This window comes from Oryctolagus cuniculus, chromosome 13 (assembly GCF_051225735.1).
Source record: "Oryctolagus cuniculus isolate XC-2025 breed Fujian yellow rabbit chromosome 13, ASM5122573v1, whole genome shotgun sequence".
Taxonomy (NCBI): domain Eukaryota; kingdom Metazoa; phylum Chordata; class Mammalia; order Lagomorpha; family Leporidae; genus Oryctolagus; species Oryctolagus cuniculus.
In genome coordinates this window covers 105,845,793-105,873,375 of record NC_142879.1, presented here as the reverse complement: position 1 = coordinate 105,873,375, position 27,583 = coordinate 105,845,793, and the positions used below count along the sequence as shown (strand labels likewise).

At 45.4% G+C, this 27,583-nt stretch overlaps 1 long non-coding RNA gene across 3 annotated transcripts; it reads left to right on the top strand.

The window, feature by feature from the left end:
* Positions 1 to 11,407: 11,407 nt before the first annotated feature.
* LOC149122836 (uncharacterized) lies at positions 11,408 to 24,069 on the top strand. 3 transcript variants are annotated; one of them, XR_016219406.1, is made up of 4 exons: positions 11,408 to 11,545; positions 20,127 to 20,237; positions 21,205 to 21,313; positions 23,506 to 24,069. It is a non-coding gene; the product is annotated as an uncharacterized LOC149122836 (long non-coding RNA). The 3 variants fall into 3 exon arrangements; XR_016219404.1 differs by lacking the exon at positions 11,408 to 11,545 and adding an exon at positions 17,076 to 17,469 and having other exon boundaries at positions 23,506 to 24,066; XR_016219405.1 differs by lacking the exon at positions 11,408 to 11,545 and adding an exon at positions 17,076 to 17,469 and having other exon boundaries at positions 23,525 to 24,064.
* Positions 24,070 to 27,583: the final 3,514 nt, after the last annotated feature.

Below are 27,583 nucleotides of genomic sequence, written 5' to 3'. Positions count from 1 at the left end.
ACAACTGTGTCTTGGTGCAAAACATGTTTGAAATCTGTGTGTAATTTTTTTCTTAATATGCAATTTCCATGAACTTTTTTGAAGGCCCTCAGGATGCATGAGGTTTGAAGATTTTGCACCCAAATAAGCTTGCCTTTAATTCCATTTTCCCAGGAACTTTTTAAAGTATGGAAAATTCCCCAGAAAAGCCGAAGAACCCACAAGCATGACTTGTTGGACCCTGAGCATTCTGATGTCTTGAACAAATTCATTTCTTTCTGAACTTGGTGCCAGAACAGGTGCGCGGTCCTTGAATTCCCTTCGGGGGTCCCAGTCCACCTTGACTGGAGACAGGGTTGAAGGTCAGGACAGCCAGTGCTCAGGTTTTCTCAAGCACATGTCAGCAGCTCACGTACTCCTTCTGCCTCGTATTTAGGACACACCCAGGCTTCAGCATCAAGACTCCCGAAGTCATTACTCTGCGCTTTCCAATCGGTCTTGTCTGTCCCCCGATCAGTGATTAACGATCCTCGTGTGCCTGCCTTTGACTCCTCTTATTGTTTTTGATTCCTCATATTTTATAATGTACAGAGCCCTGAGTAATAAGGGCTTATCAAAGGGAAAATTATTGGCCATTCATCTCCTGGCCGTCCATAAATTCTCCACTTTTGCAGCTGCCGTTTGGTTTGCCCCTATATGCACTGACTGCTCTCTTTTGCACAAATACTCCTCACCCCATACTCAGCCCTGCCTGGCTTTTAGAGTTTCAGAACGAATCTCAAATTCACCACTGCTGCCCATCTTGGCTTTCTCAAGGGTGCATCAGGACCTAATACAGCACTCAATAAAATAATCTGTCCTGGGGTGGGTGTTCAGATTTGCAGTTAAGACACCAGATTAAGATGCCTACATCCCAGTGGCAGTACCTGGGTTTGATACCTGGCTTCAGTACCAGTATTTAGCTTCCATCTTCCTTGGGAAGATACAGGTGATGGCTCAAGTAGCGGCTTCCTGCCACATGGGTATCTGACTCCTAGCTTCAGTCTGACCCAGCCCCAGCCATTGGAAAGGGAACCAGCTCCCTCCCCAACCTTGACTATAGATTGACCAGGGATCCCTGCTATTTGTAGCATACAACTAAGCTACCTGCAGAGACACATTCTTTCTTTGAAATGCTTTCTATCAGAGATGCTAGGGTGTGGGGCTTGAGCAGTATTTTTAGGGGTGACACAAACTAGCTGTAACCAGTTCCAGCTCCTATCTGGAAAGCTGGGGCATCTTTCCAGTGGTTCAGACTAGTGTTGTGACTGCAAGTCCACTCCCCTGTGCATCTTCATTCACTCATTTCTGTGAAAATAAAAACACACGCAACAACCAAGTGGTAATGTTGCGGGTTCCTTAACTGTTCCACAGTAAACAGTAAACCTCTCTGTGGCCTACACTACTGCAGATCCCTGGATTAGCTCTGACTGCCCCAGTGGTAATCTTTCTTTAGGCTGAATAGACCCTCAGGGCTGGTGCCATCTTCCTCTTGTTAATTGGTATGGGTTTGACTTCCTCACCTGGATTCAGAAGCTTCCTAACACGATCGGACTCCGTGTGGGATCCCCTGCTAGGTAAGATTAGAAATTGAAAAGAGGTACTTAAAAACTGTAAAGCGGTTCATGGGGCACAGAAATGCAACCTTGAAATACAAGGAGCTGAATCAGAAGTAGAGCAGCAGGCACCCACACGGGATGCAAGTACGGTAGGCTGGGACTTTAATCTGCTAAACCACAGCGTCAGCCCAGAGAGGCACAGTTCTGACAGGCCATTGGCAGTGTCTCAGTTTGGTCACCAAATCAAAACTTTGAAACTTTGATATAAAATAAAAATACATGGGGCCGGCACTTTGGCATAGTGGGTAAAGCTGCCACCTGCAGTGCCAGCATCCCATAGAGGTGTCGGTTAGAGTCCTGGCCACTCACTTCCGATATAGCTCTATGCTATGGCCTGGGAAAGCAGTGGAAGATGGCCCAAGTCCTTGGGCCCCTGCACCAGTGTGGGAGACCTGGAAGAAACTCCTGGCTCCTGCCTTCGGATTGGCACCATTGCGGCCATCTTGGATCTGGGGAGTGAACCAGCAGATGGAAGACCTCTTTGTCTCTCTCTCTCTCTCTCTCTCCCCCTCTCTCTCAAACTCTGCCTTTCAAATAAATAAATAAATAAAATCTTTTTTAAAAATTTTAAAAAATAAAAATACAGTTTTTATACCCAGACGTAAAATCCTGCCTTTCCTATACTTTGAGTACTTGACTACAGGGATTCACAGAGAATCTGCAGAAGTATAGAGTAGGTGGAGAAAGTAGCTTGCTTGGAAAACTGATAATGCTTACTTCAGAAAGCCCATGTTAGGGCTGTTGCTATGGCATAGTGGGTAAAACCACTGTATGTAGCACGGGCAACCCATATGGGCACCAGTTCAAGTCCCAGATGCTCCACATCCAACCCAGCTCACTGCTAATGCACCTGGGAAAAGCAGTGGAAGATGGCCCAAGTGCTTGGGCCCCTGCACCCACGGGGGAGACCTAGAGGAAGCTCCTAGCTCCTGGTGTCTGCCTGGCCCAGTCCTGGCCATTGCAGCCATTTGGGGGGTGAGCCAGCAGTTGGAAGATCTCTCTCTTTCTTTCTCTCTTTCTCTTTGTCTTTTCTTCTCTCTCTAGGACCCTGACTTTCAAATAAATAATAAATAAATCTTGTTTTAAAAGTCCATGTGATGTGAAATTAAAAGATAAATTTATTTTGGTGCAAAAAATCTTGGAATTCATACATAGTGTTTTCATATTATGCATTTTTGTCAGCTTTTTTGGGGGGGAAGACTTATTTATGTATTTGAAAGGCAGAGAGAGAGAGAGAGAGAGATAATCTTCATCTGCTGGTTCACTTCCCAAAATGCCACCACAGTCAGAGCTGGGCCAGGTGGAAACCAGGAGCCAAGAGCTTCTTCCAGGTCTCCGAGGTGGGTGCAGGGGCCCAAGCATTTGGTCCATCTTCTGCTGCTTTCCCAGGCGCGTTAGCAAGGAGCAGGATCAGAAGCAGAGCAGCTGGGACTCCTCTGGCATTCATGTGAGATGCTGGCATCTCAGGCAGCAGATTATCTTACTACAACATAGCTTTTTCGCATTACACATTTTCTGTTAACTTTTTGAAGACCCTTCATATTTATGGATTTCAATATTTTTGCATAGAAATTCACAAATTATCATTCCATTTTCCACAAGCTTTTTGAAGTAGTTTTGTACTATACTTTTTTTTTTTCTTTTTACAGATGAGGCAATTGAATCCAGCACATGAAATGATTGACAGATGCTGGACTCAGTGCCATCCTGGCTCCAGCGTCTTCTCCGTTCCCTGTGCCATGCTGCCTCGCTGCTGTTCTCTCTTCGTAGGAGACAGACCTTCTGTGTCCATGTAAGGCTTTTCTGTTGCTATAGCCAAGACTAGATGGCCAAGTGTTGGCTATCCCAAAGGAATGTGGTAATTGATTTCATGAAGGTTGCAAAACTGTCACGGAACAAGAAGCATGGACACAGAACCCAGCTGGTGGTGCCAGGAGCTTGCCTAGTGAGCCATGGATGAGGAAGAGGAGCCACAGAGGAGGGGAGAATTGGGAAAGTGCCTTTGAGGGTGTGGAGTGAGTGATCAGCTGCTAGTTGGATAGGGGAACTTCTGGAGGTTCCCGGAAAAGTGGGATTCAAGCCGGCACTGTGGCTCACTTGGTTAATCCTCCGCCTGCAGTGCCGGCATCCCACATGGCCACCGGTTCTAGTCCTGGCTGCTCTTCTTCCAGTCCAGCTCTCTGCTGTGGCCCAGGAAGGCAGTGGAGGATGGCTCAAGTCCTTGGGCCCCTACACCCATGTGGGAGACCTGGAAGAAGCCCTATGGCTCCAGGCTTCGGACGGCACACCGCCAGCCATAACAGCCATTTGGGGAGTGAACCAATGGAAGGAAGACCTTTCTCTCTGTCTCTCTCTCTCTCACTGTCTATAAATCTACTGTCAGAAAGGAAAGAAGGAAGGGAGGAAGGGAGGAAGGGAGGAAGGAAGGAAGGAAGGGAGGGAGGAAGAAAAGTGGGATTCAAGGATAAGGTTGGTTTGGGGTGAAAATTTCTGAAATCCCTACGGTTTTATTGTGGCACACATTTTCCACGAACGTTTTGAATTTCCCTGGTTGAGCTGCTATTTCTCTCCTTTGTAAATTCCACTTTGAGAGAGCTGTCCGTGACTCTCCTCACCTAGCTCTGGGAGTGATGACGAGCAGAGTGAATATTGACCATGATTTAAATGAAGGACAAATTGTTGCCACATTGAGTCCACCTGTAGGCAACGTGTGATGTGGTCCCCACCATCGGGGATGTGGTCGGATGTCCCCCTACACCCAGCACCAAGTGGCTCTGAGGGAGGGGACTCTGGGGGCCTGGTTGCTCCCATAAGCCATAAAGAAGGCTATGGGGAACAAAGGGTTAAACACCGTTTTGTCAGCAGGAACCTCACGGATTGGAGATCTGACTTCATTTGGGGCCCTGGAGTAAGTTTCTGCTAGATGGTGACCTGAGAAATGTTATCCTGGGACCCAAAATAAAACCAAACATACACAACCTGAAGCTAATTTCCCTCCGCAAGGAAGCAGGGACAGTAGCCCAAGGAAACATGGATGGGTGACACACGTGTGTGCGGTGCCTCGATGTATCACCAAGGAGCCTCACGCGTGTGCCTGACATACTTGGTTCAAACAGGGCGTGGAAAACCAGTTCCTTCTCCAGGGCCCTCATCCGCAGCCTCCTAAGAAGCGGCCAGTGGCATCAGAAGGAAAATGGGTCCCACTGAAACACAGTCTGAACGTCTCAGAAGACACCCACTTCCTCGGCAGTGTTTGTTTTTCATATGGAAAACCCAATGTGCCTTTGCAGGATCTCCTTGTCTTCCCTTCTGAGCGTGCGTCCTTATTCTGCTGATTCGTCCGCCATGGGTTTTGAGATGCCGGTTGCACAGTATCTATTGTCCCCACTCACAGAGATAGATAATTTTATGCCTTGTGGAAAGTCACTGCCTGGGCCGTCATTTCCATTTCTATTGGCAGACTAGAAATTCAGATCAGGAAATGCTTTCTCAAAGAGAAAAATCCTCCCTGGGGCAGGCATTTGGTGCAGTGGTTAAAATGCCTTGGCAGTGCCAGGTTCAAGTCCAGGCTCCGCTCTCTGCTCCGTGTTCCTGCTAATGCGCACCTTGGGAGGCAATGGTGGTGGCCCAAGTACTTGGGTCTCTGCCACCGGCACAGGAGACCTGGGTTGAGTTCCAAGCTCCTTGGGTCCAGCATGGCCCAGCCCCAGGTGTTGGGTCATCTAGGGAGTGAACCGGAGGATGAGAGATCTCTATCTCTGTTTGCCTTTAAAATATATAAAATACGAAAACAACAACAAAAAACTCCGCATGATGCGACCGGCAGGGTCCTCCAAGGTTTAGTTCCCATGGGGTCTCAGCAGGGACCCGGGGCATCTTTCCTGCATACCACCCTTTTTCATGATATCCGGAAAGGGATGTGCAAGGTGACCAACCAACCAGTGTCCTCTGTGCACAAGTCTATTGTTGTCTCTGTGTCAGTCGCTTAACAGATTGACAGGAGCTTTTCTAAATGGGGAGGGCGGGGGGAGCCATTGTTTTAAGTGTTATTGGAGGAATGAAAAGTGGAAATGCAAGCAATCAATGTGTCAGACAAAGCAGGCTATTGCAGGTGCCTCCGTCTCTTTTGTAAGAGGCAGTTTCCTTGTCCCCAGTTCCCCGCCCCCCCGGGGGGGGGGGGTTGTGCTGAGGAACAGGGTCCCTGGCCTGAGCAAAAGTGCACTGTTGGAAGGGATCCAGGGCCTTCCAAATAGGTGGGTGTGTTTTGAGCTATCCCAGCAGTGTGACAGCTGGCTCTGCTGCCTGCTTGTAAGAGGGTTTGTGTTTCCCCAGACTCCTAAGATTTTAAGCCTACAGCACGCTACACAGCAAAGCAATAAACCAGAGCCGGAAAGTGGGGTTTGTTTCTGAGAAGGATAATGTGATGAGTCCCAACACAAATGCACCCTGGAGCTGGGCAATGTCTGTGAAGTGACCATTTGGTCCCATAACACCGAGTGCTCCCCTGGTGGTGTCTGGGAGGAACAGTCTCCGGGAGGTCAGCAGTCACACAAGCTGTGATGGGGAAGTTGGTGCTTTGGAGTCCGAAGTCAGTCACATCATCAGGAGCCGGAAGTTGCTGGAAGTGCATTCTTTTTTTTTATTATTATTATTTGACAGAGTTAGACAGTGAGGGAGAGAGACAGAGAGAAAGGTCTTCCTTCCGTTGGTTCACCCCACAAATGGCCGCCACGGCCGGAGCTACGCTGATCTGAAGCCAGGAGCCAGATGCCTCCTCCCAGTCTCCCACATGAGTGCAGGCGCCCAAGCACTTGGACCATCCTCCACTGACTTCCCGGGCCACAGCAGACTGGAAGAAGAGCAACCAGGACTAGAACCCCAGGTGCCGGTGCTGCCTGCAGGTGGAGGATTAGCCTAGTGAGACGCAGCGCTGGCTTTTTTTTTTTTTTTTTTTTTTTTTTGACAAGGAAGTGCATTCTTGACAACGGCAGGTGGGTACTTTTTACTTTTAGGAAGATATCTTGACCAAAAGAGTGTCCTGAATGCAGATCAATAATAGGTCGTTCCAAACCTCTGTCTGTCTTCCTTGTATGTTGTTTCTCAAGTCTTTGATGATGAGCTTCCGGTAGATTAGATGGATTTCAAAAAGTTTTTGCATCAAAATAAACATCTCTTAAATCCACTATACCATGAGCCTTTACTGGGAATGGAAGGCTGTGATTTCCAACCAAGATGATTTTGCGCCACTGCCAGTCCCAGGGGGACATTTGGTGCTGTCCAGAGACCTTCTGCTTGTCACCAAGTGCCAGTGCTATGGGTATTTGGCAGTGGGGAGGTCGCATGCACAGGCCTACCGCTGCAACCAGGAATGGATGTGACCTCATCTGTTGTCCTTAGTGCCAAGACTGAGAGCCCTGGCCTGAGGCCAATTAGGAGTTTTTGGTTTTTAAATCATTCTGGTGAGTCTTATTTGTAATGACATCCAAGACCAAGAGAAGCCCTAACGTGTAGGCAATGAGCACCTGCAATGTCTAGTTCTTGCAAATTTATGACAAATATACTCACTCCCAAAATAAGGGCTCCCACATGCCTGCTATTTGTCACACAGTTTTCTGAGAAGCTCTGCAGTGATATTTCAGTAAAATCATGATTATGTGTCCTATAGTTAGCTGCCACCCCGCCCTGCAAGCAACGTAGCAGAATAACAGCAACACACATTGAAAGGATAATATCCCCAAATTCAGGATTATTTCTGATGGTCTTGGATGTATATCAGTGCTCAGTGAATTGACTATATTCAGAATCTTGGAATGCTAATAACCAGGCAGAAATACTGTCAAAGTCTCAGAGAACATTGCTTCAATGCATCCAAACCCTTGTCAAGATAAATCAGAATTGCTGTCGCTAAGTGGCTTGTTGTTGACGAGTGTCCCTCCTCACTGTTTCACTGACTTTTACCAACTAAGAGTCCTGCAAGGCAGGCACAGGTCAGCTTAGCCATGTGCTGTCCTGGGCTTCCAGCAGCAAAGGAACTCTCACAGATGAGCGATTTCCAGAGACTGATGACGTTTTCTATCCCACCCACAGCCCCTTTTGGGGTCTGACAGGTGCTACATCAGACATAGCTGAAGGAGATTTGGGGAAATGGAATAAAAAACAGAGCAGCAGGTGCACTTTAGCAGAATGGGTGATTAGTCCTCATAGGGAGGCACGATTTTTCTCTACCATCCTCAGCCTGCCTAGTAAGAAGCCTGCGTTGCCCTAGCCACAAACAGCAGCTGCACTGAGTGGACTAAGGGCTCACAATTCGCAACCACAGGGACCCTGCCCACTGCAGGGGAACTACGTTCCGGGAGGCAGTCAGAGGTGCAAGGAGCAAAAATGTCATCAGGGACAAGGAAAAGAAAGAGGGTCCTAAGGAAAATGATTGGGAAGAACTAAAGCAGTGGGAGAAAAATGACCACTTGGACATCCGGAGAAGTGAGAACGGAGGTCACAGCTCAAATGCCCTTTGCTGTCTGGCCTTGGACAGGCAGGGGTGTGGAGCCACTGGAATCAACACCTCTGGCTCCCCCTACTCAGGTTCACAGCCCAGTGGCACCCCCACCGGGGTCAGGGGGCATAACTGATTTCTCTGCCTCATACAGCGTTCACTTTCCAGGAGTCGCTTTGGTCTCCCTGGATTCATTTTTATACCGATGCTAATTTATTTTGTAAAGATTTATTTATGTGAAAGGCAGAATAACCGAGAAGGAAAAGGAGAGGGGAGAGGGAGCCAAGGGGAGTGGGGGGAGTGAGAGCTTCTCACTGCTGTTTCACTCTCCGCATGGTCACAACAGCCAGGGATGGGCCAGGCTGAAGCCAGAAGTCAGGGACTCCGTCTGGTCTCCCATGTGGGAGGCAGGGACTCAAGTATTTGAGCCGTCGTCTGATGCCTTCCCAGCACATTATCAGGGAGCTGGATTAGAAGCAGAGCAGCCAGAGTTTGCACCAGGCCCTCTGTTAAGGGATGCAGGGGCTCCTAATGCCACTACACCTGCCCCTAGAGTGGAGCTAATTTACCTTAAAAGCTAATTTACCTTAAAAATCACCCAGCATTTAACAGAGCCAAGAATTAGTTCCAGATCTTTTAACCAAATATTTGTATCTTTATTCCCTACCGCAAAGCGCTTCTAAGGGGGACAAGGTGGCTCATTGCTATTACGGGAAGTCGTATGGACAGAGGCAGAGATGAGGAACAGAGAAAGAGAATGAGAGAGTAAAAGACGCTGACCGTAATGAGCACAAAGGTGATCCAGTTAGAGGGGAAAGGGTGAGAAGCAGCCCTGGAATGAGTGTCACAATGGAAGGAAGGGAATGGTTGGATGTGGGGAGCAATCCGGACTAGACTAAGTTACTGGAATTAAGACTTATTCTATGCATCTGCTCTCCCACAATATGGCGCTGGGAGAGGAGAAAACAGCTTCTACGCAGCTGCCTCCAGTTCAGCCAATAAACTGTAGGACTTGCTCCTGATTGGAGGAGAGCAGCGTACTCGGCGTGTGGGCAGCCGAGTTGGGATTGGCGGAGGAGGACTATAAAGGAGGAGAGAGACGGCATGCACCAGGAACATCTAAGGGGAACACCTGAGGAACACCTGTGCAGCCCCCGAGAGAGCCGGCCGGCGGTGTGCCGCTCCCCTGCGGAAGTGGGGAAAGTGGCCAGGGGGAACCGCCCTTCCACGGAGGTGGAAGGGACAGTAGCCAACCCGGGAAGAACCAGCAGCAAACCCGGGAAGGGCCAAGCAGATAAAAGAACAGCGCAGGGTCCTGTGTCGTTCCTCCACGAAGAGGGGGAGCGACAGTTTGAGAATGAAGACATTGCAGTTAGAAACCTTAGCAGTAGGGGAAATGAGCCTTAGCAATTACTGTGTTCTTAATTTAAGCAACAATTTAGGCTATAAATGTTTATAATGAGTGTAATTTGTTCAATGGATGTTAATAGAATAAAGACGTGATGTTAGCCATTAAGAGACCCATTGCAGATTTATAAATGTATAATTTTTTATTATAACGATCAATGCAAAGATAAATCATTTTATTAATTTTCAAAGTCAAAGATATTCATGCATTAGGTAAATCTAAAATGGAATCCTGCCTCCAGCCACACTGGAATCTGGACTTGCAATATCAAAGCAGGGTAAAGCCTACGGGAGACTAAAGAGAAACAGGGTTGGGTGTGGTGTAGGAGAAGCCGCTGCTTGGGATCCCTTCCTCCCACGTCAGAGGGCTGCATGGTGTCCTGGCTGCTCTGCTTCTGATCCAGCTTCCTGCTGGTGCACCCTGGGAGGCAGCAGATCATGACTTAAGTGCTGGGATCCCTGCCACCCACGTGGGAGACTCAGATGAAATTCCTGGCTCCTGGCTTCAGCCTGACCTGCTACTGGCTGGTGCAGGCCTTTGGGGGAGTGAACCTACAGTACGGGAGCTCTCTCCATCTTTCAAATAAATTATATAAATAAATAATAAAATTTAAATTTCATGAAAAATGAAATTAAAAGATGAGTTTATTTTGGTGGAAAAAAATTTGAAATCATGCATCATTTTTCATAATATGCAAAAGCAAAATAGCAATAACACACGTAGACACAGAAGGAGCAAATATAGCAAATATTCCCATTAGGTGCAAATTGTGCGGGAGGAAAGAGAGATGCATTCCTCATCGGCAGGCACTGCCAACAGAAGCAGAACATGGGGCAGGAGGGCACTTAGAAGAGGCTGCTTAAGACACTTACATCCTACATTGGAGGGCTGGGGTTTGATGCCCAGCGCCACCCCTAACTCCAGCTTCCTGCCACTGTGGACCCTGAGAGATGGCCGTGGTGCTTCAAGTCAAGGGTCCCTGCCATCCATGGGGGAGACCTCGAATGGAGTCCAGGTTCTTGGCTCCAGTCCCAGCCCAGCTCCTGGCATTGTGGTCATTTAGGGAGTGAACCAGCAGGTGGGAGCTTTCTCTGTCTCTCTGCATCCCCCAATAAATCATAATGTAAGAGAAAAGTAAAGAACAGAAGCAGAACATGACAGACAGCACTGGAGCAGAGGGTCTTCATGCCCCGCAGCCCCGGCAGCCCCGGCAGCCCCGGCAGCCCCGGCACTGGGCTGGAGAGATGACAGCTGTGGACCAGTCTGTACAGGGATGGCCCTGTAACAGGTGTATGCTGAGCTGCACCTGCGGGCTCGGCTGCAGCCCCATCAATCGCTTTGTTAACTTCTCAGGGGGAAGCGTGGTGTGTTCTCAAGTGCATGGCAGCTCCAAAAGAAACCCCACTGGGGAACGCGGAAGCTTTGGCAATGGGGCTGTGATGCAGAAAGTAAGGGAAAAAGAGACTAAATTGTTGCATACATTTGTTAACTACGTCTTCACCTGGTAATCCTGAGCTTCTCGTAATCACCTGCCCACCTTTATATTTAATTTCTTTCCTCCTTGCTGTTTCCTAAGAGATGTTTGATTATTAAAGAAAAATTTCAAAGTTACCATAGAAAATTTCTCCCAATTTGTGGTATTTTGTATTTTGCTGTTTATGAAATATTTCAACAAGCATGAGATTTTAAATTTATGTCATATAAAATTGGTTGTTTAAATTTTTTATTTACTTATTTATTTGGCAAAGAGCAAGCAAGAGAGAAACAGAGACAGACCAAAAAAATTGCCCATTTGCTGGTTCTGTTTCCACAGGTTCCCAACCAGCCCAAAGCCAGGAGCACAAAACTCAATCTAGGTCTCCCACATGGGCGGCAGGGACCCACGTACTTGAGCCACCACCTGCTGCCTCCTGGAGAATGCATTAGCAGAAACCTGCATCAAAAGCTACCAGGGGCAGCTGGGATTCGAACAAGGCTTTCTGATATGGGATGTGAGCAGCCCAAACAGTAAGTTAACTGCCAAGGCAAACACCCACCCACTTTAAATTGTTTTGTAAAAAATTAATGTATTTCTATTCAAAAGGGGGCTCTTTCTTCCTCAACTTCTCCTGAGTTTTATTTCATGTTTGGAAAATCCCTGCTCATTAAGATTCCAGAAGTATGCACTCCGTATTTCTTCTTTTCCCCTTGTGGCGTACGTGTTTGAACGTTAGATTCCAATCCACATGGTTCTATAAGAGATTTTCTAGCCAGACTGATTCTTTTCCAAAAGGCTAAGCCCTTTTTTCCTCCCCATTTCTTAATGATACATCTCTGCCCACTAACGAAAAAAGCCATCTTTTGCTGATATAAATTCAGAATTGTAGTCACTCCCAAGTTGGGGAGAAATGGCCAGAGGCACTAAGAATAATATGGGCTAGCTTCTAGGGAGTTAATTTGGTAGGAAACAGAGTGGAGATGAGAGGTACTTAAGGCCAAACAACTGCTATCCCCTTTGGCAATGATGGAGCTGAAACAGATTTTTAATAAAAAAAATCAGCAATAAAATAATAAAATGTGCCAGAATTGTTGTAAATGCTTTACATATGTTTTATTCTCACAGTAGTCCTGGGATATGGATGTTAGTATTATCCCATTTTACAGAGGAAATAGCAGAGGTGCTACTAGGACTCCTCAGAGGTAATTTTTTAACTCAGGCAGTCTGGCTTCAAAATGTTGCTTTTCACTTCTTACACTCTGACGTTCTTAGGAGAATGAGTGAAGACTTGCATTGCCATCAATTTCACTTCTCAAGCAGAACGCTATTTCTCTGAACTGACATAACACTAAGGTTCAGGTAACTAGGGCTACACAAGGACAAGGTGGAGAGGTTATGAAATTACAGACAGATGGATGAAATCCAGAGGTATTTGGCAAAACAATTATATAGGATTTCATGGTGACCAAAATCCGAAGATGCGAAGAATGAGTCAATGCTGACTCAAAATACAGAACTTTTGTAATGGAGAACACGACGGGACCACTGACTGGGGCGAGTGGATGAATTGGTAGGCGGGAAGTGATGTTGAATTTAGTTTGGATATTCCAAGGGAGAAGTTTCAATAAACATTTCGAAATCCTGCAGCACCACCAAGAAAAGAGAAAAATGCAAAAGGAGTTTTCAAAAATAATAGCAGTGGACATAGTTGAAACTTTGCTTTTTATTTTATGTTTAGTGAGTGATGTGTTGGTTGAAGACTTGATAACTTGCTTTGTCCCACAGAGAATTTGAAGAGCCTTACACTAAAATGAATGGAATTTTCTTGTTATATTAACCTTGTTTTTTTAATAACTAAATTCACCGAATTTTGAGTTCATCTTTCTAGTTTCCAAATAAAAGTATTTCATTTTTTTTCTGGGGCCTTTAGCCTAAGTCTAACCTTCAGTTGATCAAATGATTTTTATTTTTTAATGAATTTTTTTATGGTTCTCTAATTTGGACCGGTAGCACTATTTACTATAGTGTTTTGTTTTGCTTTGTTTTCCACCATAATTTTTTTTAATTTTTAAATGGGAAAAATCATAGCAGGCTTGGCAATTCATGATCAAAATAATGTCCAAACAAATGTATTTTCTTTCAATGTATTTAACACCTTTGCTCTTCTTTTGCTCCCTTATTCTGTTATCTCCACAATGGCTATTTTTGCAGCTTTCTAGATAGACATTTTGAAATCAAGCTCTTCCCCCAGAATCTAAGAAATTAAATGCATACACGTGGCTTTGAGGTCATTAGTGATAATTACAAGAGAGAGATCAAGCAAGGAGAACTAGTGAAGAGAAGTAAGCAGGAATTCTGCATTCTTTTCAATTCAATTTTAGTTATAGTAGAAATCGTTGTAGAACTAGTAATCCTTATATAGCTCACTAGAATAGGTACTGAAGTGTATTAAAACTTTGTCAGGTCTTGTCCAGTACTGACTCTGACTACCTTTTTTATCCATGTGCAAACCTACTTTCATCTGCAATATGAGAGATGCTGAACTTCAACAGAGGCATTTATGATGTAGAATTTAAGGAATTCCTGTTGATCCACTATCTTGGGGAGTATACAGTAGAATCAGATATGGGGAGAGGTTATGGTTAGAGGAGAGAAAGTAGAAGGCCTAGGTGCAGTGACTGGAGTATCATTGCAACATAGGATGTAGGGTGGAGATTATAGAACTCTTTAATATTTTTGACATTTTTTTGCAAATCTAAAAATATTCTAGAATAAAAGACTATCTTTAAAAACTTTGATTAATTAATAAGTCTAAGAAAATATGTGACAACACAAAAAAGAAAGATTTTTCTAGGATTGCTGACTGATGAGATAATCACATCCCTGCAAACCCAGAGCCACTGCACACCCCTGCTACCACAGCACACTCCAATGAGAACCTCACTCTGAACAAGTGGGTGTTTCATGATCAAGTCCATGGTCTGGAAGAGACGACTGCTTCTTCAAATGCACAGACCTCTAATACAAGTATCACGATGAGCTGGAGAAACACCACCAAGAAACAACGAAACCCCAGCAACCGAACCAAAAGGAATGGAGATTCATAAACTTCCTGAAATAGGACTCAAAATATTTGTACTAAAGAAGCTCTAGGATAGCTACAAGAGAACACAAATAAATCACAAAGTGAGAATAATACAAGACTAAAATGAATAATCACAAATAAATAAATAAAGCACAAATAAATAACAAAGTGAGAATAATACAAGACTAAAATGAATAATTCAACAATGAGACAAAAAACATAAAAAGATAACCAAACAAAAATTTTACCTACAGATTAACATGTTTAAACTAAAACATGTCATAGAGAGAAACTTCAACAGCAGGCTCAATCAAGCAGAAGGGCTAACCCACAATGCAGTGGTGGGGTTTGGAAGTGGTCATAAGGGTGGGAACCCTGTGTTGAGATGACTGCCCCTATAGGAGGAGGAAAAGAGACCAGAAGTCTCTCCCTGCCGTGTAGGGGTACAGGGAGAAGGAGGCCACTGTTTAGCGAGGGAAAGGAATCAAACCAGCCCGCAACTTTGTTATAAGCCTATGTATCTCAATCTTTATTCCCGGTCCCACATAGAGATAAGAAGGCAAAGCAGAGGCACAAATACAGTGCAAAAGTGAGAGCAGGATTTATTTAAAAGATAGAGAGTGACTATCCATTCAGGCATGAATGTAGGCCACCCCAACCAGAGAGATACAGGAATGAGTGGGCTGGAGAGCTCCCCACGAGGCCACAAGCCAAGAGCAAAAGAAGGGCCCCTCTCCCATTACTGATCTTTATTATGGGATAGGAGGTGATGCCCTAACTAACTCTACAATAGAGTTTAACATGCGCACAGCTTTCGGGGAGTTTCCTGGTGCCTCCATGCGGAGCTCAATTTCCACCTGACCATGACGGGTCTCCTCCTTCCTGGTCCCAGATGAGACACAGATGCATCATGGGAAAGTGGGCCTACTGGATTGACAGGTAAGAGGGTGGAGTTACAGGGCATGGCTGGCAAAAGTTGTGATTCCACCTCACCTGTCCTACCCTGTCCTGCCTGGTTCTCCCATGTCACCTTGATTTTGGACTTCACAGCATCTGGGAGCAATGATGAATGAATCCTGTCCTTTAAGCCAGTATTTTTAATATGATATCCCCAACTGAATAAGACAATTTTCCAAGACAAAGAGTCTCCAACTTAGGATGGTTTGAACTGTGATTTTCCAATTTGACGGTGGTATGAAGGCACTATGCATTTGGTAGAAACTGTGCCTTGAATTTGGAATTTTGAATTTTGATTTTTTCCCGGGCTAGTGTTAAGCTGTCTGATCTTCTCTCCTGATGCAGGCAGAAGTAATCAGGGCAGCTCCTGGTCAGCCTCTGAGTCCTCAGGACAAACAACTGGGACTCCACAGGTGTGTGTTGCTAAGCTAAGGTTACCCTAGGTTAAGTGGGTTCAATGCATCTTCAACGTGGCATATTTTCAATTTGCAGTGGTTTTAGGAGGACACAACCCCATCATAAGTCAGGGAGCACTGGTACTTACGTCATTTTTCTTCTCTATCACATTCAGTATATTTCTAAGACAACACTAAGAGAGCAGTGAATTATCCCTGATAAATTTTCTCTTAACATAGTGTTTTATAATTTTAACATAGTTAATGTTTTTATAATTTTAACAGAATGCTTACAATTAGTTTTTTTAAAAAAATGTTTATTTGTTCATCTTGAAAAGCAGAGTGACAGAGACTAAGCAAGAGATAGATAGATAGATAGATAGATAGATAGATAGAAAAAGGGAGAGGGAGTGAGAAGTCTTCCACCCACCGGTTCTCTCCCCAAATGTTGACAACAGCCAGGAATGGGTCAGGCCAAAACCAGAAGGCTGGAACTCCATCTGGTCTCCCATGTTTGTGACAAGGGCTCAAGCCTGGAGTCATCATCTGCTGCCTCCCCAAATGCATCAGCAAGAAGCTGTATTGGAAGCAGAGTAGCCAGGGCTGCATCCCAGGCATTGTGATATGGGTTGCATGCTCTCCAACCAGCGGCTTAACCCACGGCGCCACATCACCCATCCCTAGCTTGCATACGTCCCTATGATAATGTTTGGGGGCTACTTCTACTTCTTTTATTTTTATTCTTTTGAGGTATTTCATTAGGACTGGTTGTCACTGGGTTTATGGTCCACCCTGATAATCTCAAAGATTACCTATATCCACAAAGACCTTTTTGTCCAAATAAAGTCACAGTCACAGGCTCTGGGGGTCAGGACCTGGACGTGTGTTTTTGGAGACTAGTTCCTAATGCAATCATTTTAGCATGCTTTTATAAAATGTATGTTTTTAGACTAACATAATTAAAAATATTAACTAGTCAACATATTTTACTGTTTACTTTGCCATGTTTAATTTGCTTGTATTTTATTTGGCGTCTTTACCTCAATATTTATGAGTAAGATGGGAATACAGTATTTTTTTGTGTTTGTTCTATCAAGGTGAAATAGTTGCAAAATAATTTGTTGATCCTTTAATACTTTCATGTGCCTTAGAAAAACTTGAATAACAGGAGTTCTTATTCCTTGTAAAATTCAAAATTTAAAAGCTCCATGGAGCCATTTGGAGCTGGTGTCCTTTTTATTAGAAAATTTAAATAGAGATCACATGATTTTAAAACAAGAAAATGCCACGGACTCATGTAAAGCCATGAGCACAAAACAGCATCTTAAATCCTCAGCTCCATCACCTGTAAAATGGGCATAATAGCAGTTACATGGTGTGACCAGGTAGTTGGTTTAGGTTTGAGTGACCTGGAAGTCCCTGCAAACCCAATGTGCCACGCAATCCCTCCACCTGTCAATCAAAAGACCACTTTTCTGGGGTGCAGCTATTTAATAAGGGACTTAGATTTCATCAGGGACTGAAAATATGGATGTTGAGCTCCACATGAAATTTATAGTGGTGTCATAAAATTCCCAGGTGGCTTCATCCACGTGGAGGCACCACCCCTTACCTTATAAAAGAAGCCAACACCCAACAACCAGGGGCGCTTGCTTTCTCTCCCTCTCTGCTCTCTCTGTCTCTCCGCAGGCAGTTCCAAGGCCCACTCAGCAATGCAGTGCAGAAAACTCAGCTGCTGCGGCCGCTAGGTCTATGTCACCATCAGCAGTGCTCGCCAGCCTCCAATGCCATGACAGACGCCAGTCCAGGACCAAGTTGTAGGCGCCCAGGGCAAGCTAAACTGCGTTTGTGTTAACCAGAGTCAGCCGGGAATGGCCTCCAGCCAGCACTGCGATGTTTCCTACGGGAGTGGGTATTTGGCACAGTGGTAAAGACACCAGTCGGAGTGCTAGGGCTCCGGTCCTGGCTCTGCGTCTGACTCCAGCTGCCTGCTAATGGATACCCTGGGAAGCAGCAGGTGATGGTCAAGTACTGGGACCCTGACACTCACGTGGGAGAGCCAGATTCAGTTCTCAGTGCCCGGCTTTGGCTGTTGAGAGCATGTGGGGAGTGAATCGGTGGATGGGAGCTCTGTGTCTGCCTCTCTCTCTCTCTCAGATGAAATCAGCAAATGATTTGTCTGTGATAGATCCTTTTTTTTTTTTTTTTTCAGCACTGGGTGCAGAGAGCTAAGTTTCCTCCCTATGCATGCCGTTGATACTTTCTCTGTCTAAAGCTGACAGGTGACTGATGCTGCTGGTAATTATCTCTGCATGTTAAGGGCTGTAGTCATAGTTTTCTAAAAATAAAGTTATTGTTCATGAGAGGTAAAAGTGCAGTTCCCTACTGAAAGTATTCTAGATTTCCAGGGCATTTGCAAAACCCCCAGCTCTGCTGTTTGTTAGCCTGTTTGACCTTAGGTGAATTATATAATCCCTCAGTCCTCATCTGTAGATTATGGCTAATAATAATTTTTATCTCATAGAAACATCATGAAAATGAAATGAGATGATGCATTTTAAGTGCTTAATAGCCACACTGTGTGGCCATGGAAAACACTGAATTAAAGCTTACTGTTATTATTTTAGAACACAAGTCTCCCTCTTTGAAATTGGTTATAAATCGAATTCCCAGGCCAAGTTATCTTTTTAGATGAAGTCTGCCTGTCCGTAACATTATTTTGTTATAAAATTCAGAATGGAAAGGTGTCTTGGTCTTTTGGTGTACCTTGAAAGATTCTCCTGGAAGTAGGATTGCTTCCACCTGGGGCTGGGCGATTGGCCAGGGTTCAGTTGCCAATTCTGATGCCCATGTCCCATTTCAGAGCACCTGAGTTTGACACCTGGCTCTGCTCCTGACACCAGCTTCCTGCTAATGCTCACCCTGGGAGGCAGCAGGTGATGGCTCAAGTAGTTGGGTCCCTGCCACCCACACGGGAGACCTGGATTGGGATCCTGGCTCCCAGCTGTGGCTATTGGTGCTTGTGGGCATTTGGAAAGTGGACCAGTAATTGGGGTGGAAGTCTCTGTTTCTGTCTCTCTCTCTCTCTCTCTCTCTCTGCTCATCAAAAAAAATTTTTTGAAAAAATAGATTTGGCCAAACCCAGACCTTCTGTTGGTGGTATAATTTAATGTGGCTAAAATGCATGTCTAGTTATATTCATCCTACAAGTTTCTGGCTCAAACTATTTTATGCCTGGCAGTGAAATGGAATTATAGGAGATGTATCTATTAGCCACCCCCTTGCTGTCTCCTTGGTTGCCATCCTTGGATGCTACTTGACTCATGGTTGATTGTGGGGAGCAACTCGGACTAGACTAAGTTACTGGAATTAAGACTTATTCTATGCATCTGCTCTCCCACAATATGGCACTGGGAGAGGAGGAAACAGCTTCTATGCAGCTGCCTCTTGCCAATTTGAGTGATGACCTCCAGGAGCTGATCCTGCTCCTGATTGGAGGAGAGCAGCGTACTCGGCGTGTGGGTAGCAGAGTTGGGATTGGTGGAAGAGGACTATAAAGGAGGAGAGAGACAACATGCACCGGGAACATCCACCTGAGGAACACCTGTGCAGCCCTCGAGAGAGCCGGCCGGCGGTGTGCCGCTCCCCCGCGGAAGTGGGGAAAGTGGCAGGGGGAACCGCCCTTCCACGGAGGTGGAAGGGACGGTAGCCAACCCGGGAAGAACCAGCAGCAAACCTGGGAAGGGCCGAGCAGACGAAAGAACAGTGCAGGGTCCTGTGTCCTTCCTCCACGAAGACGGGGAGCTGCATAATGGTGCCGTGACTCGGATATGAAGCCTAGGCAGGGCTTAGTGTCGTTCCTCCACGAAGAGGGGGAGCGACAGTTGATGATTCTCAAGGAAAGCAAAAAAAAGAGCTTTTTTCCCAAATGCTTCCTAAAGAACCCAATCTACTGCTTTCTGCCCTTTAAATGGTTAAACACTAAACACCACGTGCAAGGCAGGAGGCTTACACATGTCCCTAAATCCAGAGTTTGGTGGAGAGGTCGACCCCTCAGCCATACTTGTGTGACTCCATTGGAGTTTTTTTTTTAAACCTATTGTGGGTTATTGTGGTGCCATGAACCCTAATAAGGGCCTTAATAGGAAAAGCCATGGAATGAATTGTAATAATCTCCTGTGTGTGCTGCACTCTCCTCACTCTGGGGCTGATACAGAAACCCATGTTGGAACCTACAACCAACAACAGTGTAATGTTCTCAGGTTGTTCACAAACACTGTGAATAGAATCTGTTCTAGTTCCCTTTTTATCCTGACTGAGAATGAGGGAATGGGCACTGGCTGCCCACTGCCATCTACTGCTCTCCTTCCCAGCACGGAGGGCTACACCGTGTGCCTCTCTTGTGGGTGGAGGAGTCCTGAGACTAGTTCACGAGAATAAGCAGAATGAACTGACCCAGAGCTTGTATTTGCTACGACAGAGCCCTTCAACACTCTTTCCCAATGTCCCAGTGACAGCATGAATGACAAGGACTGTACAGAAACTATAACCTGAAAAGAAATTAATAGAATTGATCCTAATTAACGTAAATATGCACAGCTAACTATCCAGTCCATCATAGAAGGACAGGCAGTGGTTATTTTAAACATTTTTTTTCATCTAATTTCTTTGTAGGTGTGTTTCATCCTTATGCTGCAATCATTCAACACAGTGTAATGTTTCCAGTGGCGCTCTATGCTATACATTCTTGCAAACTGCTTTTGAGAAGAGGGGCGAGATAAAATGGTAAGATAACGGATTCGTAGAAATGCTAGAGGAAAGCAAGCGTGTGAGTTGGCTGTGCAAGATGGGGTGTGATTGTAAGCACAGCTGCTCTGGAAATTCTCCAGGTGCAAGATGAGATGTTTACAGAAGCCTGGGTCAGTCTGCATTCCCAGAGGGAAGCGCAAGGGGGTGCCGGGAATTCAGAGTCTGCAAGGGGATGCAGCCCAAGAATGCTACCAAGAGTTTTTGTTTGCCTGTTTTCTCACATTCAAAATGTCAGAAAATCATACGGACTGACTTTCCCTGCGTGCAAAGTTGCTCTTGAGAGAAAGGACTTCAAAAAACTGAAGTCAGCCAGTCTGTCTCATTAATTCACTAGAAATTTTTCTAAATGAAGGGCATCCTGATGGGGTGCTATGGTTTGGTTGTGGTTAACACCCCCAAGGTTTAGGTGTTAGAAGTGTGAGCCCCAGAATGGCCAGATTGAGAGGTGGGGGAACCCTTGAAATGTGGGGCCTGGTGAGAGGGGATTCAGCGGGGACCACCCTGCGGGAGTGGCTGGCACTGGATGAGGTCTGGAAGAAAAGCTATTGCAACAAAGCAAGCCTGACCCTCACCATCTCTAGTTTTCCCCCTGCCATGTGATCTCTCTCCCCCCCTCCCCCTCCCCCTTCCCTCCCCCTCCGCCTCCTTCCCTCTCCCCTTCCTTCCCCCTCCCCCTCCCCCTCCCCCTGCCCCTCTCTCTCTCAAGTTCTCCATCTATGTGGTACCATCCTTCATTTTCTGATTGAGCCAAGAGTCCTCATTGAGGCCAGAAAGATGTGGCTTCCAATCTTGGATGTTCAGTCTCCAACACTGTGACCCAGAGATTCCTCTTTTTTTTTAAGACAGCCCCAGCCTCAGGCATTTTGCTTTAGCAACACAAAGCGGACTGAGACAGGGGAGTTTATGGAGTCTCTGCTCACAAGGGAATTTTCTCTCAATGTAGGCTTCTACCTGCATTTGCCCATTGGAAGGCAGCTATGCTCACCGCTATACACCAATGCTAAGTTTGCTCCTTGCTCTTCAGTTGTCTCTGACCTCTTCACTCAAAACAAGTAAGTCTTGTGTGCCATTGCCTGGGAGGGTCTGCTAGGGGGCCAGTTTGTTGACCTAATGATCTCCTTTGAGACGAAGTGTCCATGACTGGCGGTCTCTCAGTTATGAGCTGTGCCAGCTGTCCGGGTAGGATCATTATTTTGACTGGCTGTATCTTCCCCATCAGAACAAGGCCGCAGGGCTAAGTGTGGGGGTACCATTGGGCTTTCAGGAGTCAATCTCATAATCAGCTTCTTAGGTCTAGTTCTGAGGACTCATGGCGACTCATCCATCACCCAAGCCAACAGTTGCACTCTAAGTAGAAGTATTACTCAAATACCATGTTAAATAGCAATAAACTTTTTTTAAAAGTCTATTTGTAGATTCTGTCAATTTCCTTTTCTTTGTTTAAAGATTATTTATTTGAAAGGAAGAGTTACAGAGAGGCAAAGGCAGGGGCAGAGAGAGAGAGAGAGAGAGGTCTTCCATCTGCGGGTTCACTCCCCAAATGGCCACAATGGCCAGAGCTGAGCCAATCTGAAGCCAGGAGCCAGGAGCTTCTTCTGGGTCTCCCTCGTGGGTGCAGAGGCCCAAGGACTTGGGCCATCTTCCACTGCCTTCCCAGGCCATAGCAGAGAGCTGGATCAGAAGTGGAGCAGCTGGGTCTCAAACTAGTGCCCATATGGGATGTGGGTACTGCAGGCGGAGGTTTTACCCACTATGCCATAACACCATCCCCACAATAAACTTTTTATAGAGGAATTTTATTATTTATGTTTGCAGTTTGAAAATAATGCTTCTGGAGTTTTGGTATGTTATGACATGTTTTTGTGGTTGATGGAATCTTTGATAACAGTAGCAGCAAGTGGATACAGTATTGAAATGCATCTGTTAATCTCCAAATATTCTGTCAGTCCAAGCTTTAATCTTCTGTCATTGGGGAAAATGAGATAAATGAGAGAACAAGGATTTTAGCGTCAATCAAATCTAAACTTAATTCCAGGCTACCATATTATCCTGAGTTTTATTACTCAATTATAAAATGAGAATAACAATATGCATTTCAAGGGTTTGGGGAAAGGGGCAGGTGTTTGGCCTGGTGAGCAGGATGCCACTGTCCCACATTGAAGCATCAGGGTCTGACTCCTGGCTCCAGCTCCTGATCCAGCTTCCTGCTAATGCAGAATCTGAGAGGCAGCAGTGGTAGCTCAAGTAACTTCCTGCCACATTCCTGGTAGAACTCAACTGAGTTTCCAACTCCCAGCTACATCTAGGCCCAGCCCCAGCCAAGACAGGCATCTGGGGAGTGAGCCAATGAAGAGGAGCACTCTCTCTCTCTCTCTCTCTCTCTCTCTCTCTCTCTCATTGTCTCTCTCTCCTTCTTTCTGGCTCCCAAATAAATACATTTTTTACATCCCAGAAATGATTTTGGGGAAGCCTTGTATGTTATGAAAACTACTTGGAATGCCAAGCAAAACGTTTCCTTTTCCCAGCAGATCTTTTGTCAGAGTTGTGAGCGTGCCTGTTTATTTCACACGCATGTCTGTTGGACAGAGGGAAGGTCTCAGTTCTCACTGGCACTGGTGGAGTACAGCGCTGATGGAGGGTGCTAGCAGAGCAGGTCTGGGCTTGAGGTTAGAACCTTTGAAGAATGAGAACCTGACCGTCCAGCCCTGCAGGTGCGATGGTCGATGGGGAGCACTCAGGTGACAGCCTCCCAGCCCCTCACCTGTGCCTTCACACTTTACACCCCACTTTTCACACGAAAAGAGATGAACATTGAGCCAAGGTAAACAATAGAGTTAAGATCCCTGTGATGCTGAGATGTAATTTCAGATTCTTTTTTCTTTATGAATTGGTCTTTTTGATGCAATAATCAACTGTTTTGAAGAAATATTCAGCTTTAGGGATACCTCTCAGGTCATGTATTATATTAGTGATTGCTAGAACAACTGTATAGCATGCCTAAATTAAATTCGTTAAGCTATCTTTTTCAAAAAAAAAAAAAAACAAATTAAGTGCAACCTGCTATTTTTAACTAATCAGAATATGTAGCAAGAGTGACTAAAAAATATGTTTGTGTGTGTGTGTATGTGTGTGTGTATAGAAAAGTTTCTATTGTAAGTGCCTGTAATAGAATCTGCCTTTTAGGAAAAAATTATTAGTATAGAGAATGATCATGGAAATGCCAGGAATTCTAACAGTGATTTAGACCTCCCTCCCATCTGCAGAGTGACCACGGAGGGAAGCAGAAGCTTGTGTGGGATCCCTGCTCCTCCACACCTGAATTTTGTGGCGTTCCGGCTTGATTATTGTCAGCCTTTCTACACATCTGTCTGGTTAGTTTCCTGTGGCCATCCCCGACTGGACTAGGGGGGAGAGTGGCTCTGGAGCTTCCGCCCTGGATCTGAAAATCTTTCTGAGAGAAGCAGGCTCTTCTCCCTCACCAACAAGCAGCCCTGACCAAGGGATTAATTTCCACAACCATCTTATTATGACAGTCTTGTGAACCAGGGATGGTAGTCCTAACTGATTAAAACACAACCATCAATGTCTACTCTCTCTTGGGTTTCACCTTAATGTATGATTTCATGCATCTCCAATTCAGTCAGTTAACTTCCAATAGCTCAATCGTGAGCCTTTCTTTGTTAATTTGGGTCATTTTGAATCATGTACAAGGGTACTTCAAAAGAGCTATAGAAAATGGAATTAAAAAAAAAAGAAAATGGAATTAAATGGTACGTTTATTTTGGTGCTAAAATGAAATCTCTACATATGAGGGAGCCTCAAAAAAAAGTTCATGGAATATGCATGAAAAAACTGCATGAATGTCAAAATTTGTTTGCAACAAAATAAACATCATTTAATTCCATTTTCCAGAACTTTTGGAAGTACCCTCATTTGTGTTATTTTTTATAAAGATTTATTTATTTATTCAAAAGTCAGAGTTACACAGAGAGAGGAAAGTCAGTGAGAGAGAGAGGTTTCCCATTCGATGGTTCACTCCCCAGTTGGCCGCAATGGCCGCAGCTGGGCCAATCCAAAGCCAGGAAACAGGAGCCTCCTCTGGGTCTCCCACATGGGTGCAGGGGCCCAAGGACTTGGGCCATCTTCTACTGCTTTCCCAGGCCATAGCAGAGAGCTGTATCGGAAGAGGAGCAGCCGGGACTAGAACCGGCGCCCGTATGGGATGCCGGTGCTTCAGGCCAGGGCTTTAACCTGCTGTGCCATAGCGCCGGCCCCCATATGTGTGTTATTTAATAAGGTTGAAGGAAGCTGTTTCAGAGAGAACTCCATCCCACTCTCCTAACTGCCTGTTTTAATTTTTGCTGAGGGACTGGAACGTTGGATTGCCCCTACCTTACTGTCGAACCCAGAGGGCCGAATGTTGCAGAGAAACTGATGAGAGGAAGCAGGCTGGTGTCTCGGAGTCAAACACAACAGTAAGAGAAGTGAAGCATTTGCTTTCTTTGAGTAGGAAACAGAAAGATAGTTTTGTAAAATAAAATAAATAAACCAAAATAAGCTTATCTTTTAATCTCATGTCCCCACAAACTTTTTGAAGTAAGGTGAGATTTATCAAAATCATACCAAAAAGAAATGAAGCATGATATCGAGACAGTGGTGTATAATTCGAGCAAATGTGTATTTGTTTTCATTCTCCACACGCAATGGCAGCACTGAATGGAGGAGTTTCAAGGTATAGTTTCAAGCAATCTGTATTTTATTCTCTTTTTGGGTTCCTGAATTACATAAAGATTGTTACATGTCTGGGGCATACTGATTTAGGAGAGAAAAAAAAAAATACTCTTCACCATCACACTAATTTCGTCTTCCTTTGTCGCTACCCACCTACCTGATTTCATTATGGTAGAAAGCTCCTGGGCTTGGCATTTTAGGCTGCGACACAGCAACATCTAAGTATGGGATCTCAAGCAGGCAGCCCCATCTGCTTGGCTGCTCATTTAACCAGAGGGAGGAGAAGGCACCAGCTCCGGTCATCTTTCCGGGATGCTGGGAAGCTACTCCTGAGCTCCTGCCTCGACTTTTCTTCTACTTCGCTGAGGAGGTGAGTTACAGAGCTGACCTTTATGTCTGGAAGAGCAAGCCGGAATTCCTAGACATTCCAGAGCGAAGCGTGCCGCGGGGCTTATATCCCAAGAGATGGGACTTGTTGTTTGGAGGGGACTTCGGGAAGCTCAGAGAATATTAAAGTGAATGTGATCTCACGCCACCGTCACAGGCCTGGGACATGCGAGCCACACAGGCAAGATGTCACTTAATGTACGTGGCACTCGGGTGGGAGAGGAAAGCTCATCTTCAAATTACAGGAGAGGAAGCTGGGATGCGGCCAGGTCAGTGTCTTATTGCAGATCACGGCAGGGGAAGGGCAGAGCTGAAGTCTGATCGGCAACGTCTCAGCGTGGTCTTCATTCACAGACTCCTGGGCTTCCGAAAGCCCCTTTCTGTCTGGAATACCGAGATACCGCCTTGTTAAAACAGGAGTGCCACACTTGCTGGTACTCGGGCTTGCTGTTGGCACTTGAGGCACAACACTTGGTCATCGCTTATCCGTCCTAAGCTGTACATCCCTCAAAGGCAGTACACCCCTCAAAGCTGTACACTCACTTTCATCATAAGTGCTCCAACGAGAACTTTTCCCATCAAATGTTTGCTGAATGACTTGTGGGTAGGAATGAGGAAATGAAGGAAGGAAGGAATGTATAATTGTAAAAGCGTGAGTCTTTTTTTTTTTTTTTAAGGATTTATTTAATTATTTGAAAGGCAGAGTTACAGAGAGAGAGGGAGAGACAGAGAAAGAGATCCTTCATGTGCTGGTTCACTCCACAAACAGCCAGGGCTGGGCCAGGCCAGATTCAGGACCCTAGAACTCCATCCGGGTCCCCCATGTGGATGGCAGGGACCCAAGCACTTGGGGCATCTTCCACTGCCTTCCCGTACACATTAGCAGGGAGTTGTATGGGAAGTGGAGCAGCCAGGACACGAAGCACCACTCATATTGAATCCCAGCATGGCAGGTGACGGCTTAACCCACTGAGCCACAAAACTGGAACCCGTGCTATTATGTATTTATTTATTGTATGTTTTATTATTTGTTTTCTTTCTGGTTATTATGTTATTCTTATTATGTTATTCTTTACTTTATGGTTGTTTTTTTTTCTGTTTTTTGCTAGTGGATAGATCATTATTGGTTCTATATTTTTCTCCATTTGTTGGGAAATTGTGAATTCCAAATCCTCACATTTCTAACATGTATTTTTCTATTATGCATCTCACCATCTAAATCCACCTGCAGGGCAAGAACACTGCACACTTTTAACTTCTTCCAACTGCAGCTTGTTTTCTGAGACAGACTCCTTGTCCACTTCCGTGTGTTGATATCTTTCTGTAGTCCTCCTGCCCCTTGAGGCTCCGTCCTGATGCATTAGGTTGTGAGCCGATGGGGAGGAATGCAAGGTGCAGCAGTCCAAGAACCACCCTGAAGAGCACCACAGCTCCTCTCCTGCTCCTTGTGTTTCCATGAGCTGATCCTTCCTGGATGGCGTGTTTGATGAGCTGGGATTTCCATCAGCCGCATTTCCACATAGATCTGATCCCCGTTGGTTTTATATCCAGGACTCTCCCAAATTTCTGGTCCACTGATGAGACTCTTTGTATCCCCGTGCTTTTCAGGGGATAATTGTGATGGGAGGACATCACATGTGCTTGGACTGCCCTGTTATCCCATCTTCATTTCACTTTGTGTCTCGTATTCTATAGCCAACCCTTATGAACACAAGTGTTTTGGTTTTTTGCCCTTCGAGCTTGTTTATTCTATAGCTATTCTTGCTGAACATTTCTTTTACAATTTCTTTGTCTGTTTTGAAGACTTTCTGTTCCCTGAAGACTTATCTTGTCTGCACGTCTAAATACTAATATTCTCCTCCAGTGAATCCTTATGGTCCTTAACTTGACTCTATTATGAATAAGTCATAGCATAAATGAGAATTTAATATCTATGCATTTAGACCTTTTCAGAGCAGGATAACTTTGTATCTTCTTGTTATTTATTTATTTTTATTTGAAAGGCAGAGCAAGGGAGATAGAGAGATCTTCCATCTTGTTGGCACTCCCCAAATGCTTGCAACAACCAGGGTTGGGCCAGGCTGAAGCCAGCAGCCCAGAACCCCATCCTGGTCTCCCACGTGAGTGACAGGGCATCAAGTACTTGAGCTGTCACCTGCTGCCTCCCAGGCAGGAAGCTGGATCAGAATCAGAGGTGAGCTTGA